This window comes from Anomaloglossus baeobatrachus, unplaced genomic scaffold, assembly GCF_048569485.1.
Source record: "Anomaloglossus baeobatrachus isolate aAnoBae1 unplaced genomic scaffold, aAnoBae1.hap1 Scaffold_3922, whole genome shotgun sequence".
Lineage (NCBI taxonomy): Eukaryota > Metazoa > Chordata > Amphibia > Anura > Aromobatidae > Anomaloglossus > Anomaloglossus baeobatrachus.
The window spans coordinates 1-15,759 of record NW_027443262.1 but is presented as its reverse complement, the minus strand read 5'-3'; the positions used below and the strand labels follow the sequence as shown (position 1 = coordinate 15,759).

The window sequence follows — 15,759 nt, the reverse complement described above, 5'->3', positions numbered from 1 at the left end:
AGATTCATTGCAGTGGGCGGCGGCTGCAAAACGCACCATTCTTCTTGTTTTGGCTCTGCAAAGCAGCCTTTTCAAGGGTTGGCTTGGGTGACAAAATGTCTTGTGTAGGCGTGGGTTTGTCTCCCTCTCGCTCTCTCTCCCTAAGATGTGTCCGGCATAGGCCAGGGTGCCACTCGAGGCCCAAACCAATTCTGGTTATCGCTTCTCGGCCTTTTGGCTAAGATCAAGTGTAGTATCTGTTCTTATCAGTTTAATATCTGATACGTCCCCTATCTGGGGACCATATATTAAATGGATTTTTAGAACAGGGAGATGGAAAAAGAGCTTGCTCTGTCCACTCCACGCATTGACCTGGTATTGCAGTACCTCCAGGAACGGTGCACCCCTTCTTAACCCAGTTTCCAAAAGCAGAACTCAATTCACCTGATTCATATTAGCCCGATTTAATGAATTGGAAGAAAGCATACGTCTTCATATGCACCTCAATTTGGCCCATTCACTTTTCACACTTCCTCCTTTTGTTTTTTATCTTTCACACTTTTGACTTTCTTTATTCATCCAAATAGCAAACTCATCACCACTCAACCTGACCAACTCGGCTATGTCCCCGTGCTGCAGTTCTCTGTCTTATCTAGATCATTTGCAATTGAATGGAATAGATCCCTTTTGGACAAAGTGGATTCACCTGCTGCTGCAGTGACCACAGGTGTGATAACATCTAGAATTGGCATCTGGTGCGATCTCTCCGCTTCCACTCCAAAGAAAGTTACCTGTTTATTCCTATCATGCATTGGTTTTTGGGGTTTTCTTTGAGTAATGATGATCTCTTTAGTAGTCTGTTGGCGCCCTCTCCTGGAGGAATAGTTTGCTTGCTCTTGGACATTCTAAAAGAGAGGTCATGATAGACATTGAGCTTCTGAGCTCAATTGGGGACAGTCATGGGTGATGAATGTTTGCAACCTACTGCGAAGCCTCATACCGCAATATAAGGAACGTCAAATACTAAGAAAGGGCGGCCTATGAAAGAATTACTACTTTCAATAAGTACACTTAAACGGCTAATTGGGAATAGAAAAACTGTAAAAAGCCCTCTGAGAAAGCCCCCCTCTAACCTTTGATAGTAAGCTTTTCTGTAGTCTGCCTGTTGATGTATTTTCCGTTTGAACTGTGCACAACATGAAGAGACGGAACACTGGCGGCTTGTCACAATGCCCCCCGATGACATCACAATAGCGCTGCTGCCTAGAAAACAAGCTGCGCAGAAGAAGTTGTTCTTTGGGTGGGAGGGTGGGCTAGTGGAAGGAGGGGGCAATCTCTTTTTTTCCCGGGTGGTAGGGGGATGACAGGAGAAGGGAAGCGGGTGGTGAGAAAGGTACAGAGGGCAGGGTTTGGGGGCTGGGAAGGAAAGGGAAAAGATTAGGGTTTGGGGATGATGAAAGGGCTTTCTACGGGTAAGGATGGCAAAGGGTGGCAGTGACGGAAAGTCAGGCAACCTGTCCTGTCCGTCTTTTTGTATCGTGAATTGGAAAGACTGCAAGGGGGAGGGGAGTTGCTTGCGCCCTAAAGGAGGAGTTATTCAGATTCATTGCAGTGGGCGGCGGCTGCAAAACGCACCATTCTTCTTGTTTTGGCTCTGCAAAGCAGCCTTTTCAAGGGTTGGCTTGGGTGACAAAATGTCTTGTGTAGGCGTGGGTTTGTCTCCCTCTCGCTCTCTCTCCCTAAGATGTGTCCGGCATAGGCCAGGGTGCCACTCGAGGCCCAAACCAATTCTGGTTATCGCTTCTCGGCCTTTTGGCTAAGATCAAGTGTAGTATCTGTTCTTATCAGTTTAATATCTGATACGTCCCCTATCTGGGGACCATATATTAAATGGATTTTTAGAACAGGGAGATGGAAAAAGAGCTTGCTCTGTCCACTCCACGCATTGACCTGGTATTGCAGTACCTCCAGGAACGGTGCACCCCTTCTTAACCCAGTTTCCAAAAGCAGAACTCAATTCACCTGATTCATATTAGCCCGATTTAATGAATTGGAAGAAAGCATACGTCTTCATATGCACCTCAATTTGGCCCATTCACTTTTCACACTTCCTCCTTTTGTTTTTTATCTTTCACACTTTTGACTTTCTTTATTCATCCAAATAGCAAACTCATCACCACTCAACCTGACCAACTCGGCTATGTCCCCGTGCTGCAGTTCTCTGTCTTATCTAGATCATTTGCAATTGAATGGAATAGATCCCTTTTGGACAAAGTGGATTCACCTGCTGCTGCAGTGACCACAGGTGTGATAACATCTAGAATTGGCATCTGGTGCGATCTCTCCGCTTCCACTCCAAAGAAAGTTACCTGTTTATTCCTATCATGCATTGGTTTTTGGGGTTTTCTTTGAGTAATGATGATCTCTTTAGTAGTCTGTTGGCGCCCTCTCCTGGAGGAATAGTTTGCTTGCTCTTGGACATTCTAAAAGAGAGGTCATGATAGACATTGAGCTTCTGAGCTCAATTGGGGACAGTCATGGGTGATGAATGTTTGCAACCTACTGCGAAGCCTCATACCGCAATATAAGGAACGTCAAATACTAAGAAAGGGCGGCCTATGAAAGAATTACTACTTTCAATAAGTACACTTAAACGGCTAATTGGGAATAGAAAAACTGTAAAAAGCCCTCTGAGAAAGCCCCCCTCTAACCTTTGATAGTAAGCTTTTCTGTAGTCTGCCTGTTGATGTATTTTCCGTTTGAACTGTGCACAACATGAAGAGACGGAACACTGGCGGCTTGTCACAATGCCCCCCGATGACATCACAATAGCGCTGCTGCCTAGAAAACAAGCTGCGCAGAAGAAGTTGTTCTTTGGGTGGGAGGGTGGGCTAGTGGAAGGAGGGGGCAATCTCTTTTTTTCCCGGGTGGTAGGGGGATGACAGGAGAAGGGAAGCGGGTGGTGAGAAAGGTACAGAGGGCAGGGTTTGGGGGCTGGGAAGGAAAGGGAAAAGATTAGGGTTTGGGGATGATGAAAGGGCTTTCTACGGGTAAGGATGGCAAAGGGTGGCAGTGACGGAAAGTCAGGCAACCTGTCCTGTCCGTCTTTTTGTATCGTGAATTGGAAAGACTGCAAGGGGGAGGGGAGTTGCTTGCGCCCTAAAGGAGGAGTTATTCAGATTCATTGCAGTGGGCGGCGGCTGCAAAACGCACCATTCTTCTTGTTTTGGCTCTGCAAAGCAGCCTTTTCAAGGGTTGGCTTGGGTGACAAAATGTCTTGTGTAGGCGTGGGTTTGTCTCCCTCTCGCTCTCTCTCCCTAAGATGTGTCCGGCATAGGCCAGGGTGCCACTCGAGGCCCAAACCAATTCTGGTTATCGCTTCTCGGCCTTTTGGCTAAGATCAAGTGTAGTATCTGTTCTTATCAGTTTAATATCTGATACGTCCCCTATCTGGGGACCATATATTAAATGGATTTTTAGAACAGGGAGATGGAAAAAGAGCTTGCTCTGTCCACTCCACGCATTGACCTGGTATTGCAGTACCTCCAGGAACGGTGCACCCCTTCTTAACCCAGTTTCCAAAAGCAGAACTCAATTCACCTGATTCATATTAGCCCGATTTAATGAATTGGAAGAAAGCATACGTCTTCATATGCACCTCAATTTGGCCCATTCACTTTTCACACTTCCTCCTTTTGTTTTTTATCTTTCACACTTTTGACTTTCTTTATTCATCCAAATAGCAAACTCATCACCACTCAACCTGACCAACTCGGCTATGTCCCCGTGCTGCAGTTCTCTGTCTTATCTAGATCATTTGCAATTGAATGGAATAGATCCCTTTTGGACAAAGTGGATTCACCTGCTGCTGCAGTGACCACAGGTGTGATAACATCTAGAATTGGCATCTGGTGCGATCTCTCCGCTTCCACTCCAAAGAAAGTTACCTGTTTATTCCTATCATGCATTGGTTTTTGGGGTTTTCTTTGAGTAATGATGATCTCTTTAGTAGTCTGTTGGCGCCCTCTCCTGGAGGAATAGTTTGCTTGCTCTTGGACATTCTAAAAGAGAGGTCATGATAGACATTGAGCTTCTGAGCTCAATTGGGGACAGTCATGGGTGATGAATGTTTGCAACCTACTGCGAAGCCTCATACCGCAATATAAGGAACGTCAAATACTAAGAAAGGGCGGCCTATGAAAGAATTACTACTTTCAATAAGTACACTTAAACGGCTAATTGGGAATAGAAAAACTGTAAAAAGCCCTCTGAGAAAGCCCCCCTCTAACCTTTGATAGTAAGCTTTTCTGTAGTCTGCCTGTTGATGTATTTTCCGTTTGAACTGTGCACAACATGAAGAGACGGAACACTGGCGGCTTGTCACAATGCCCCCCGATGACATCACAATAGCGCTGCTGCCTAGAAAACAAGCTGCGCAGAAGAAGTTGTTCTTTGGGTGGGAGGGTGGGCTAGTGGAAGGAGGGGGCAATCTCTTTTTTTCCCGGGTGGTAGGGGGATGACAGGAGAAGGGAAGCGGGTGGTGAGAAAGGTACAGAGGGCAGGGTTTGGGGGCTGGGAAGGAAAGGGAAAAGATTAGGGTTTGGGGATGATGAAAGGGCTTTCTACGGGTAAGGATGGCAAAGGGTGGCAGTGACGGAAAGTCAGGCAACCTGTCCTGTCCGTCTTTTTGTATCGTGAATTGGAAAGACTGCAAGGGGGAGGGGAGTTGCTTGCGCCCTAAAGGAGGAGTTATTCAGATTCATTGCAGTGGGCGGCGGCTGCAAAACGCACCATTCTTCTTGTTTTGGCTCTGCAAAGCAGCCTTTTCAAGGGTTGGCTTGGGTGACAAAATGTCTTGTGTAGGCGTGGGTTTGTCTCCCTCTCGCTCTCTCTCCCTAAGATGTGTCCGGCATAGGCCAGGGTGCCACTCGAGGCCCAAACCAATTCTGGTTATCGCTTCTCGGCCTTTTGGCTAAGATCAAGTGTAGTATCTGTTCTTATCAGTTTAATATCTGATACGTCCCCTATCTGGGGACCATATATTAAATGGATTTTTAGAACAGGGAGATGGAAAAAGAGCTTGCTCTGTCCACTCCACGCATTGACCTGGTATTGCAGTACCTCCAGGAACGGTGCACCCCTTCTTAACCCAGTTTCCAAAAGCAGAACTCAATTCACCTGATTCATATTAGCCCGATTTAATGAATTGGAAGAAAGCATACGTCTTCATATGCACCTCAATTTGGCCCATTCACTTTTCACACTTCCTCCTTTTGTTTTTTATCTTTCACACTTTTGACTTTCTTTATTCATCCAAATAGCAAACTCATCACCACTCAACCTGACCAACTCGGCTATGTCCCCGTGCTGCAGTTCTCTGTCTTATCTAGATCATTTGCAATTGAATGGAATAGATCCCTTTTGGACAAAGTGGATTCACCTGCTGCTGCAGTGACCACAGGTGTGATAACATCTAGAATTGGCATCTGGTGCGATCTCTCCGCTTCCACTCCAAAGAAAGTTACCTGTTTATTCCTATCATGCATTGGTTTTTGGGGTTTTCTTTGAGTAATGATGATCTCTTTAGTAGTCTGTTGGCGCCCTCTCCTGGAGGAATAGTTTGCTTGCTCTTGGACATTCTAAAAGAGAGGTCATGATAGACATTGAGCTTCTGAGCTCAATTGGGGACAGTCATGGGTGATGAATGTTTGCAACCTACTGCGAAGCCTCATACCGCAATATAAGGAACGTCAAATACTAAGAAAGGGCGGCCTATGAAAGAATTACTACTTTCAATAAGTACACTTAAACGGCTAATTGGGAATAGAAAAACTGTAAAAAGCCCTCTGAGAAAGCCCCCCTCTAACCTTTGATAGTAAGCTTTTCTGTAGTCTGCCTGTTGATGTATTTTCCGTTTGAACTGTGCACAACATGAAGAGACGGAACACTGGCGGCTTGTCACAATGCCCCCCGATGACATCACAATAGCGCTGCTGCCTAGAAAACAAGCTGCGCAGAAGAAGTTGTTCTTTGGGTGGGAGGGTGGGCTAGTGGAAGGAGGGGGCAATCTCTTTTTTTCCCGGGTGGTAGGGGGATGACAGGAGAAGGGAAGCGGGTGGTGAGAAAGGTACAGAGGGCAGGGTTTGGGGGCTGGGAAGGAAAGGGAAAAGATTAGGGTTTGGGGATGATGAAAGGGCTTTCTACGGGTAAGGATGGCAAAGGGTGGCAGTGACGGAAAGTCAGGCAACCTGTCCTGTCCGTCTTTTTGTATCGTGAATTGGAAAGACTGCAAGGGGGAGGGGAGTTGCTTGCGCCCTAAAGGAGGAGTTATTCAGATTCATTGCAGTGGGCGGCGGCTGCAAAACGCACCATTCTTCTTGTTTTGGCTCTGCAAAGCAGCCTTTTCAAGGGTTGGCTTGGGTGACAAAATGTCTTGTGTAGGCGTGGGTTTGTCTCCCTCTCGCTCTCTCTCCCTAAGATGTGTCCGGCATAGGCCAGGGTGCCACTCGAGGCCCAAACCAATTCTGGTTATCGCTTCTCGGCCTTTTGGCTAAGATCAAGTGTAGTATCGTTCGAAAAGGTGGTTTAAGGCTCCGGCCACCTTAGTACAATGATGCAATGCACACTGGAAGGTTGCACTTGTTAGTACTTTGGGAGGATAGTATATCCATCTAGAGGAAACCATGGCCCTACCAGGATTGAGGCTATTAGACTGAGTAAGTGTGGGGGTTATGGTGCAATGTGCCCCAGGAATGGACACCCTGGAGGGAGTCTGAACTTGCTAGGTTGGGACCCTGGTAAGCCTCAGACTCTGTCGCACGCCGCGCCTTGCCTATTCATACTTTCCAAGCATATTGCCCTATCCTGGCCTTCTGGCTAAGAAGGGAAATTTTTATAATCCCGGTCGGAGGTCCGGTCAGCTTTGGGCTGAGAAACCAACACCCGGTTGGAGGTCCGGGTCAGCTTTGGCTGAGAAACCAACACCCGGTTGGAGGTCCGGTTAGCCTTGGGCTGAGAAACCAACACCCGGTTGGAGGTCCGGTCAGCCTTGGGCTGAGAAACCAACACCCGGTTGGAGATCCGGTCAGCCTTGGGCTGAGAAACCAACACCGGTTGACGGTCCGGGCAGTCTCGGCTGCGAAACCAACGACTAGTAGCTCCCTACTCCACTTGGGTAAGATGCCTCGGTGGACGCTGGGAGCAACAACAAGGCTCAACCAGGCTTCGGCTTGGGGGAGCACCGAAGATCCCTGACCCTCGCTGTGGCCTTCTGGCTCGGAGGGACGGGGTTGATTTTTGGGGATCCTCTTCTCACGGAGTGGTCCACACGAATCCTAGCCTTTGCACTGTTTTTGGTGTGACTTCGGTCATGCATTTTTGCGGTGCTTTGGAAAGCTTCATTAAATCAAAATCTGTTCTTATCAGTTTAATATCTGATACGTCCCCTATCTGGGGACCATATATTAAATGGATTTTTAGAACAGGGAGATGGAAAAAGAGCTTGCTCTGTCCACTCCACGCATTGACCTGGTATTGCAGTACCTCCAGGAACGGTGCACCCCTTCTTAACCCAGTTTCCAAAAGCAGAACTCAATTCACCTGATTCATATTAGCCCGATTTAATGAATTGGAAGAAAGCATACGTCTTCATATGCACCTCAATTTGGCCCATTCACTTTTCACACTTCCTCCTTTTGTTTTTTATCTTTCACACTTTTGACTTTCTTTATTCATCCAAATAGCAAACTCATCACCACTCAACCTGACCAACTCGGCTATGTCCCCGTGCTGCAGTTCTCTGTCTTATCTAGATCATTTGCAATTGAATGGAATAGATCCCTTTTGGACAAAGTGGATTCACCTGCTGCTGCAGTGACCACAGGTGTGATAACATCTAGAATTGGCATCTGGTGCGATCTCTCCGCTTCCACTCCAAAGAAAGTTACCTGTTTATTCCTATCATGCATTGGTTTTTGGGGTTTTCTTTGAGTAATGATGATCTCTTTAGTAGTCTGTTGGCGCCCTCTCCTGGAGGAATAGTTTGCTTGCTCTTGGACATTCTAAAAGAGAGGTCATGATAGACATTGAGCTTCTGAGCTCAATTGGGGACAGTCATGGGTGATGAATGTTTGCAACCTACTGCGAAGCCTCATACCGCAATATAAGGAACGTCAAATACTAAGAAAGGGCGGCCTATGAAAGAATTACTACTTTCAATAAGTACACTTAAACGGCTAATTGGGAATAGAAAAACTGTAAAAAGCCCTCTGAGAAAGCCCCCCTCTAACCTTTGATAGTAAGCTTTTCTGTAGTCTGCCTGTTGATGTATTTTCCGTTTGAACTGTGCACAACATGAAGAGACGGAACACTGGCGGCTTGTCACAATGCCCCCCGATGACATCACAATAGCGCTGCTGCCTAGAAAACAAGCTGCGCAGAAGAAGTTGTTCTTTGGGTGGGAGGGTGGGCTAGTGGAAGGAGGGGGCAATCTCTTTTTTTCCCGGGTGGTAGGGGGATGACAGGAGAAGGGAAGCGGGTGGTGAGAAAGGTACAGAGGGCAGGGTTTGGGGGCTGGGAAGGAAAGGGAAAAGATTAGGGTTTGGGGATGATGAAAGGGCTTTCTACGGGTAAGGATGGCAAAGGGTGGCAGTGACGGAAAGTCAGGCAACCTGTCCTGTCCGTCTTTTTGTATCGTGAATTGGAAAGACTGCAAGGGGGAGGGGAGTTGCTTGCGCCCTAAAGGAGGAGTTATTCAGATTCATTGCAGTGGGCGGCGGCTGCAAAACGCACCATTCTTCTTGTTTTGGCTCTGCAAAGCAGCCTTTTCAAGGGTTGGCTTGGGTGACAAAATGTCTTGTGTAGGCGTGGGTTTGTCTCCCTCTCGCTCTCTCTCCCTAAGATGTGTCCGGCATAGGCCAGGGTGCCACTCGAGGCCCAAACCAATTCTGGTTATCGCTTCTCGGCCTTTTGGCTAAGATCAAGTGTAGTATCTGTTCTTATCAGTTTAATATCTGATACGTCCCCTATCTGGGGACCATATATTAAATGGATTTTTAGAACAGGGAGATGGAAAAAGAGCTTGCTCTGTCCACTCCACGCATTGACCTGGTATTGCAGTACCTCCAGGAACGGTGCACCCCTTCTTAACCCAGTTTCCAAAAGCAGAACTCAATTCACCTGATTCATATTAGCCCGATTTAATGAATTGGAAGAAAGCATACGTCTTCATATGCACCTCAATTTGGCCCATTCACTTTTCACACTTCCTCCTTTTGTTTTTTATCTTTCACACTTTTGACTTTCTTTATTCATCCAAATAGCAAACTCATCACCACTCAACCTGACCAACTCGGCTATGTCCCCGTGCTGCAGTTCTCTGTCTTATCTAGATCATTTGCAATTGAATGGAATAGATCCCTTTTGGACAAAGTGGATTCACCTGCTGCTGCAGTGACCACAGGTGTGATAACATCTAGAATTGGCATCTGGTGCGATCTCTCCGCTTCCACTCCAAAGAAAGTTACCTGTTTATTCCTATCATGCATTGGTTTTTGGGGTTTTCTTTGAGTAATGATGATCTCTTTAGTAGTCTGTTGGCGCCCTCTCCTGGAGGAATAGTTTGCTTGCTCTTGGACATTCTAAAAGAGAGGTCATGATAGACATTGAGCTTCTGAGCTCAATTGGGGACAGTCATGGGTGATGAATGTTTGCAACCTACTGCGAAGCCTCATACCGCAATATAAGGAACGTCAAATACTAAGAAAGGGCGGCCTATGAAAGAATTACTACTTTCAATAAGTACACTTAAACGGCTAATTGGGAATAGAAAAACTGTAAAAAGCCCTCTGAGAAAGCCCCCCTCTAACCTTTGATAGTAAGCTTTTCTGTAGTCTGCCTGTTGATGTATTTTCCGTTTGAACTGTGCACAACATGAAGAGACGGAACACTGGCGGCTTGTCACAATGCCCCCCGATGACATCACAATAGCGCTGCTGCCTAGAAAACAAGCTGCGCAGAAGAAGTTGTTCTTTGGGTGGGAGGGTGGGCTAGTGGAAGGAGGGGGCAATCTCTTTTTTTCCCGGGTGGTAGGGGGATGACAGGAGAAGGGAAGCGGGTGGTGAGAAAGGTACAGAGGGCAGGGTTTGGGGGCTGGGAAGGAAAGGGAAAAGATTAGGGTTTGGGGATGATGAAAGGGCTTTCTACGGGTAAGGATGGCAAAGGGTGGCAGTGACGGAAAGTCAGGCAACCTGTCCTGTCCGTCTTTTTGTATCGTGAATTGGAAAGACTGCAAGGGGGAGGGGAGTTGCTTGCGCCCTAAAGGAGGAGTTATTCAGATTCATTGCAGTGGGCGGCGGCTGCAAAACGCACCATTCTTCTTGTTTTGGCTCTGCAAAGCAGCCTTTTCAAGGGTTGGCTTGGGTGACAAAATGTCTTGTGTAGGCGTGGGTTTGTCTCCCTCTCGCTCTCTCTCCCTAAGATGTGTCCGGCATAGGCCAGGGTGCCACTCGAGGCCCAAACCAATTCTGGTTATCGCTTCTCGGCCTTTTGGCTAAGATCAAGTGTAGTATCTGTTCTTATCAGTTTAATATCTGATACGTCCCCTATCTGGGGACCATATATTAAATGGATTTTTAGAACAGGGAGATGGAAAAAGAGCTTGCTCTGTCCACTCCACGCATTGACCTGGTATTGCAGTACCTCCAGGAACGGTGCACCCCTTCTTAACCCAGTTTCCAAAAGCAGAACTCAATTCACCTGATTCATATTAGCCCGATTTAATGAATTGGAAGAAAGCATACGTCTTCATATGCACCTCAATTTGGCCCATTCACTTTTCACACTTCCTCCTTTTGTTTTTTATCTTTCACACTTTTGACTTTCTTTATTCATCCAAATAGCAAACTCATCACCACTCAACCTGACCAACTCGGCTATGTCCCCGTGCTGCAGTTCTCTGTCTTATCTAGATCATTTGCAATTGAATGGAATAGATCCCTTTTGGACAAAGTGGATTCACCTGCTGCTGCAGTGACCACAGGTGTGATAACATCTAGAATTGGCATCTGGTGCGATCTCTCCGCTTCCACTCCAAAGAAAGTTACCTGTTTATTCCTATCATGCATTGGTTTTTGGGGTTTTCTTTGAGTAATGATGATCTCTTTAGTAGTCTGTTGGCGCCCTCTCCTGGAGGAATAGTTTGCTTGCTCTTGGACATTCTAAAAGAGAGGTCATGATAGACATTGAGCTTCTGAGCTCAATTGGGGACAGTCATGGGTGATGAATGTTTGCAACCTACTGCGAAGCCTCATACCGCAATATAAGGAACGTCAAATACTAAGAAAGGGCGGCCTATGAAAGAATTACTACTTTCAATAAGTACACTTAAACGGCTAATTGGGAATAGAAAAACTGTAAAAAGCCCTCTGAGAAAGCCCCCCTCTAACCTTTGATAGTAAGCTTTTCTGTAGTCTGCCTGTTGATGTATTTTCCGTTTGAACTGTGCACAACATGAAGAGACGGAACACTGGCGGCTTGTCACAATGCCCCCCGATGACATCACAATAGCGCTGCTGCCTAGAAAACAAGCTGCGCAGAAGAAGTTGTTCTTTGGGTGGGAGGGTGGGCTAGTGGAAGGAGGGGGCAATCTCTTTTTTTCCCGGGTGGTAGGGGGATGACAGGAGAAGGGAAGCGGGTGGTGAGAAAGGTACAGAGGGCAGGGTTTGGGGGCTGGGAAGGAAAGGGAAAAGATTAGGGTTTGGGGATGATGAAAGGGCTTTCTACGGGTAAGGATGGCAAAGGGTGGCAGTGACGGAAAGTCAGGCAACCTGTCCTGTCCGTCTTTTTGTATCGTGAATTGGAAAGACTGCAAGGGGGAGGGGAGTTGCTTGCGCCCTAAAGGAGGAGTTATTCAGATTCATTGCAGTGGGCGGCGGCTGCAAAACGCACCATTCTTCTTGTTTTGGCTCTGCAAAGCAGCCTTTTCAAGGGTTGGCTTGGGTGACAAAATGTCTTGTGTAGGCGTGGGTTTGTCTCCCTCTCGCTCTCTCTCCCTAAGATGTGTCCGGCATAGGCCAGGGTGCCACTCGAGGCCCAAACCAATTCTGGTTATCGCTTCTCGGCCTTTTGGCTAAGATCAAGTGTAGTATCGTTCGAAAAGGTGGTTTAAGGCTCCGGCCACCTTAGTACAATGATGCAATGCACACTGGAAGGTTGCACTTGTTAGTACTTTGGGAGGATAGTATATCCATCTAGAGGAAACCATGGCCCTACCAGGATTGAGGCTATTAGACTGAGTAAGTGTGGGGGTTATGGTGCAATGTGCCCCAGGAATGGACACCCTGGAGGGAGTCTGAACTTGCTAGGTTGGGACCCTGGTAAGCCTCAGACTCTGTCGCACGCCGCGCCTTGCCTATTCATACTTTCCAAGCATATTGCCCTATCCTGGCCTTCTGGCTAAGAAGGGAAATTTTTATAATCCCGGTCGGAGGTCCGGTCAGCTTTGGGCTGAGAAACCAACACCCGGTTGGAGGTCCGGGTCAGCTTTGGCTGAGAAACCAACACCCGGTTGGAGGTCCGGTTAGCCTTGGGCTGAGAAACCAACACCCGGTTGGAGGTCCGGTCAGCCTTGGGCTGAGAAACCAACACCCGGTTGGAGATCCGGTCAGCCTTGGGCTGAGAAACCAACACCGGTTGACGGTCCGGGCAGTCTCGGCTGCGAAACCAACGACTAGTAGCTCCCTACTCCACTTGGGTAAGATGCCTCGGTGGACGCTGGGAGCAACAACAAGGCTCAACCAGGCTTCGGCTTGGGGGAGCACCGAAGATCCCTGACCCTCGCTGTGGCCTTCTGGCTCGGAGGGACGGGGTTGATTTTTGGGGATCCTCTTCTCACGGAGTGGTCCACACGAATCCTAGCCTTTGCACTGTTTTTGGTGTGACTTCGGTCATGCATTTTTGCGGTGCTTTGGAAAGCTTCATTAAATCAAAATCTGTTCTTATCAGTTTAATATCTGATACGTCCCCTATCTGGGGACCATATATTAAATGGATTTTTAGAACAGGGAGATGGAAAAAGAGCTTGCTCTGTCCACTCCACGCATTGACCTGGTATTGCAGTACCTCCAGGAACGGTGCACCCCTTCTTAACCCAGTTTCCAAAAGCAGAACTCAATTCACCTGATTCATATTAGCCCGATTTAATGAATTGGAAGAAAGCATACGTCTTCATATGCACCTCAATTTGGCCCATTCACTTTTCACACTTCCTCCTTTTGTTTTTTATCTTTCACACTTTTGACTTTCTTTATTCATCCAAATAGCAAACTCATCACCACTCAACCTGACCAACTCGGCTATGTCCCCGTGCTGCAGTTCTCTGTCTTATCTAGATCATTTGCAATTGAATGGAATAGATCCCTTTTGGACAAAGTGGATTCACCTGCTGCTGCAGTGACCACAGGTGTGATAACATCTAGAATTGGCATCTGGTGCGATCTCTCCGCTTCCACTCCAAAGAAAGTTACCTGTTTATTCCTATCATGCATTGGTTTTTGGGGTTTTCTTTGAGTAATGATGATCTCTTTAGTAGTCTGTTGGCGCCCTCTCCTGGAGGAATAGTTTGCTTGCTCTTGGACATTCTAAAAGAGAGGTCATGATAGACATTGAGCTTCTGAGCTCAATTGGGGACAGTCATGGGTGATGAATGTTTGCAACCTACTGCGAAGCCTCATACCGCAATATAAGGAACGTCAAATACTAAGAAAGGGCGGCCTATGAAAGAATTACTACTTTCAATAAGTACACTTAAACGGCTAATTGGGAATAGAAAAACTGTAAAAAGCCCTCTGAGAAAGCCCCCCTCTAACCTTTGATAGTAAGCTTTTCTGTAGTCTGCCTGTTGATGTATTTTCCGTTTGAACTGTGCACAACATGAAGAGACGGAACACTGGCGGCTTGTCACAATGCCCCCCGATGACATCACAATAGCGCTGCTGCCTAGAAAACAAGCTGCGCAGAAGAAGTTGTTCTTTGGGTGGGAGGGTGGGCTAGTGGAAGGAGGGGGCAATCTCTTTTTTTCCCGGGTGGTAGGGGGATGACAGGAGAAGGGAAGCGGGTGGTGAGAAAGGTACAGAGGGCAGGGTTTGGGGGCTGGGAAGGAAAGGGAAAAGATTAGGGTTTGGGGATGATGAAAGGGCTTTCTACGGGTAAGGATGGCAAAGGGTGGCAGTGACGGAAAGTCAGGCAACCTGTCCTGTCCGTCTTTTTGTATCGTGAATTGGAAAGACTGCAAGGGGGAGGGGAGTTGCTTGCGCCCTAAAGGAGGAGTTATTCAGATTCATTGCAGTGGGCGGCGGCTGCAAAACGCACCATTCTTCTTGTTTTGGCTCTGCAAAGCAGCCTTTTCAAGGGTTGGCTTGGGTGACAAAATGTCTTGTGTAGGCGTGGGTTTGTCTCCCTCTCGCTCTCTCTCCCTAAGATGTGTCCGGCATAGGCCAGGGTGCCACTCGAGGCCCAAACCAATTCTGGTTATCGCTTCTCGGCCTTTTGGCTAAGATCAAGTGTAGTATCTGTTCTTATCAGTTTAATATCTGATACGTCCCCTATCTGGGGACCATATATTAAATGGATTTTTAGAACAGGGAGATGGAAAAAGAGCTTGCTCTGTCCACTCCACGCATTGACCTGGTATTGCAGTACCTCCAGGAACGGTGCACCCCTTCTTAACCCAGTTTCCAAAAGCAGAACTCAATTCACCTGATTCATATTAGCCCGATTTAATGAATTGGAAGAAAGCATACGTCTTCATATGCACCTCAATTTGGCCCATTCACTTTTCACACTTCCTCCTTTTGTTTTTTATCTTTCACACTTTTGACTTTCTTTATTCATCCAAATAGCAAACTCATCACCACTCAACCTGACCAACTCGGCTATGTCCCCGTGCTGCAGTTCTCTGTCTTATCTAGATCATTTGCAATTGAATGGAATAGATCCCTTTTGGACAAAGTGGATTCACCTGCTGCTGCAGTGACCACAGGTGTGATAACATCTAGAATTGGCATCTGGTGCGATCTCTCCGCTTCCACTCCAAAGAAAGTTACCTGTTTATTCCTATCATGCATTGGTTTTTGGGGTTTTCTTTGAGTAATGATGATCTCTTTAGTAGTCTGTTGGCGCCCTCTCCTGGAGGAATAGTTTGCTTGCTCTTGGACATTCTAAAAGAGAGGTCATGATAGACATTGAGCTTCTGAGCTCAATTGGGGACAGTCATGGGTGATGAATGTTTGCAACCTACTGCGAAGCCTCATACCGCAATATAAGGAACGTCAAATACTAAGAAAGGGCGGCCTATGAAAGAATTACTACTTTCAATAAGTACACTTAAACGGCTAATTGGGAATAGAAAAACTGTAAAAAGCCCTCTGAGAAAGCCCCCCTCTAACCTTTGATAGTAAGCTTTTCTGTAGTCTGCCTGTTGATGTATTTTCCGTTTGAACTGTGCACAACATGAAGAGACGGAACACTGGCGGCTTGTCACAATGCCCCCCGATGACATCACAATAGCGCTGCTGCCTAGAAAACAAGCTGCGCAGAAGAAGTTGTTCTTTGGGTGGGAGGGTGGGCTAGTGGAAGGAGGGGGCAATCTCTTTTTTTCCCGGGTGGTAGGGGGATGACAGGAGAAGGGAAGCGGGTGGTGAGAAAGGTACAGAGGGCAGGGTTTGGGGGCTGGGAAGGAAAGGGAAAAGATTAGGGTTTGGGGATGATGAAAGGGCTTTCTAC

The 15,759-nt window shown here is 47.1% G+C and overlaps 9 non-coding genes and 2 pseudogenes across 9 annotated transcripts; all 11 read left to right on the top strand.

Annotated features, from left to right (window-relative positions):
- Positions 1–197: 197 nt before the first annotated feature.
- LOC142276109 (U2 spliceosomal RNA) lies at positions 198–388 on the top strand. Its single transcript, XR_012739630.1, has one exon. It is a non-coding gene; the product is annotated as a U2 spliceosomal RNA (small nuclear RNA).
- Positions 389–1,775: 1,387 nt separating this feature from the next.
- Positions 1,776–1,966, top strand: LOC142276108 (U2 spliceosomal RNA). Its single transcript, XR_012739629.1, has one exon. It is a non-coding gene; the product is annotated as a U2 spliceosomal RNA (small nuclear RNA).
- A 1,387-nt stretch (positions 1,967–3,353) lies between these two features.
- LOC142276107 (U2 spliceosomal RNA) lies at positions 3,354–3,544 on the top strand. Its single transcript, XR_012739628.1, has one exon. It is a non-coding gene; the product is annotated as a U2 spliceosomal RNA (small nuclear RNA).
- A 1,387-nt stretch (positions 3,545–4,931) lies between these two features.
- On the top strand, positions 4,932–5,122 carry LOC142276139 (U2 spliceosomal RNA). Its single transcript, XR_012739653.1, has one exon. It is a non-coding gene; the product is annotated as a U2 spliceosomal RNA (small nuclear RNA).
- A 1,387-nt stretch (positions 5,123–6,509) lies between these two features.
- On the top strand, positions 6,510–6,651 carry LOC142276137 (U2 spliceosomal RNA; annotated as a pseudogene).
- A 697-nt stretch (positions 6,652–7,348) lies between these two features.
- On the top strand, positions 7,349–7,543 carry LOC142276134 (U2 spliceosomal RNA). Its single transcript, XR_012739651.1, has one exon. It is a non-coding gene; the product is annotated as a U2 spliceosomal RNA (small nuclear RNA).
- Positions 7,544–8,930: 1,387 nt separating this feature from the next.
- LOC142276138 (U2 spliceosomal RNA) lies at positions 8,931–9,121 on the top strand. Its single transcript, XR_012739652.1, has one exon. It is a non-coding gene; the product is annotated as a U2 spliceosomal RNA (small nuclear RNA).
- Positions 9,122–10,508: 1,387 nt separating this feature from the next.
- LOC142276130 (U2 spliceosomal RNA) lies at positions 10,509–10,699 on the top strand. Its single transcript, XR_012739649.1, has one exon. It is a non-coding gene; the product is annotated as a U2 spliceosomal RNA (small nuclear RNA).
- Positions 10,700–12,086: 1,387 nt separating this feature from the next.
- On the top strand, positions 12,087–12,228 carry LOC142276136 (U2 spliceosomal RNA; annotated as a pseudogene).
- A 697-nt stretch (positions 12,229–12,925) lies between these two features.
- Positions 12,926–13,120, top strand: LOC142276132 (U2 spliceosomal RNA). Its single transcript, XR_012739650.1, has one exon. It is a non-coding gene; the product is annotated as a U2 spliceosomal RNA (small nuclear RNA).
- Positions 13,121–14,507: 1,387 nt separating this feature from the next.
- On the top strand, positions 14,508–14,698 carry LOC142276118 (U2 spliceosomal RNA). The gene has a single exon (XR_012739638.1). It is a non-coding gene; the product is annotated as a U2 spliceosomal RNA (small nuclear RNA).
- Positions 14,699–15,759: the final 1,061 nt, after the last annotated feature.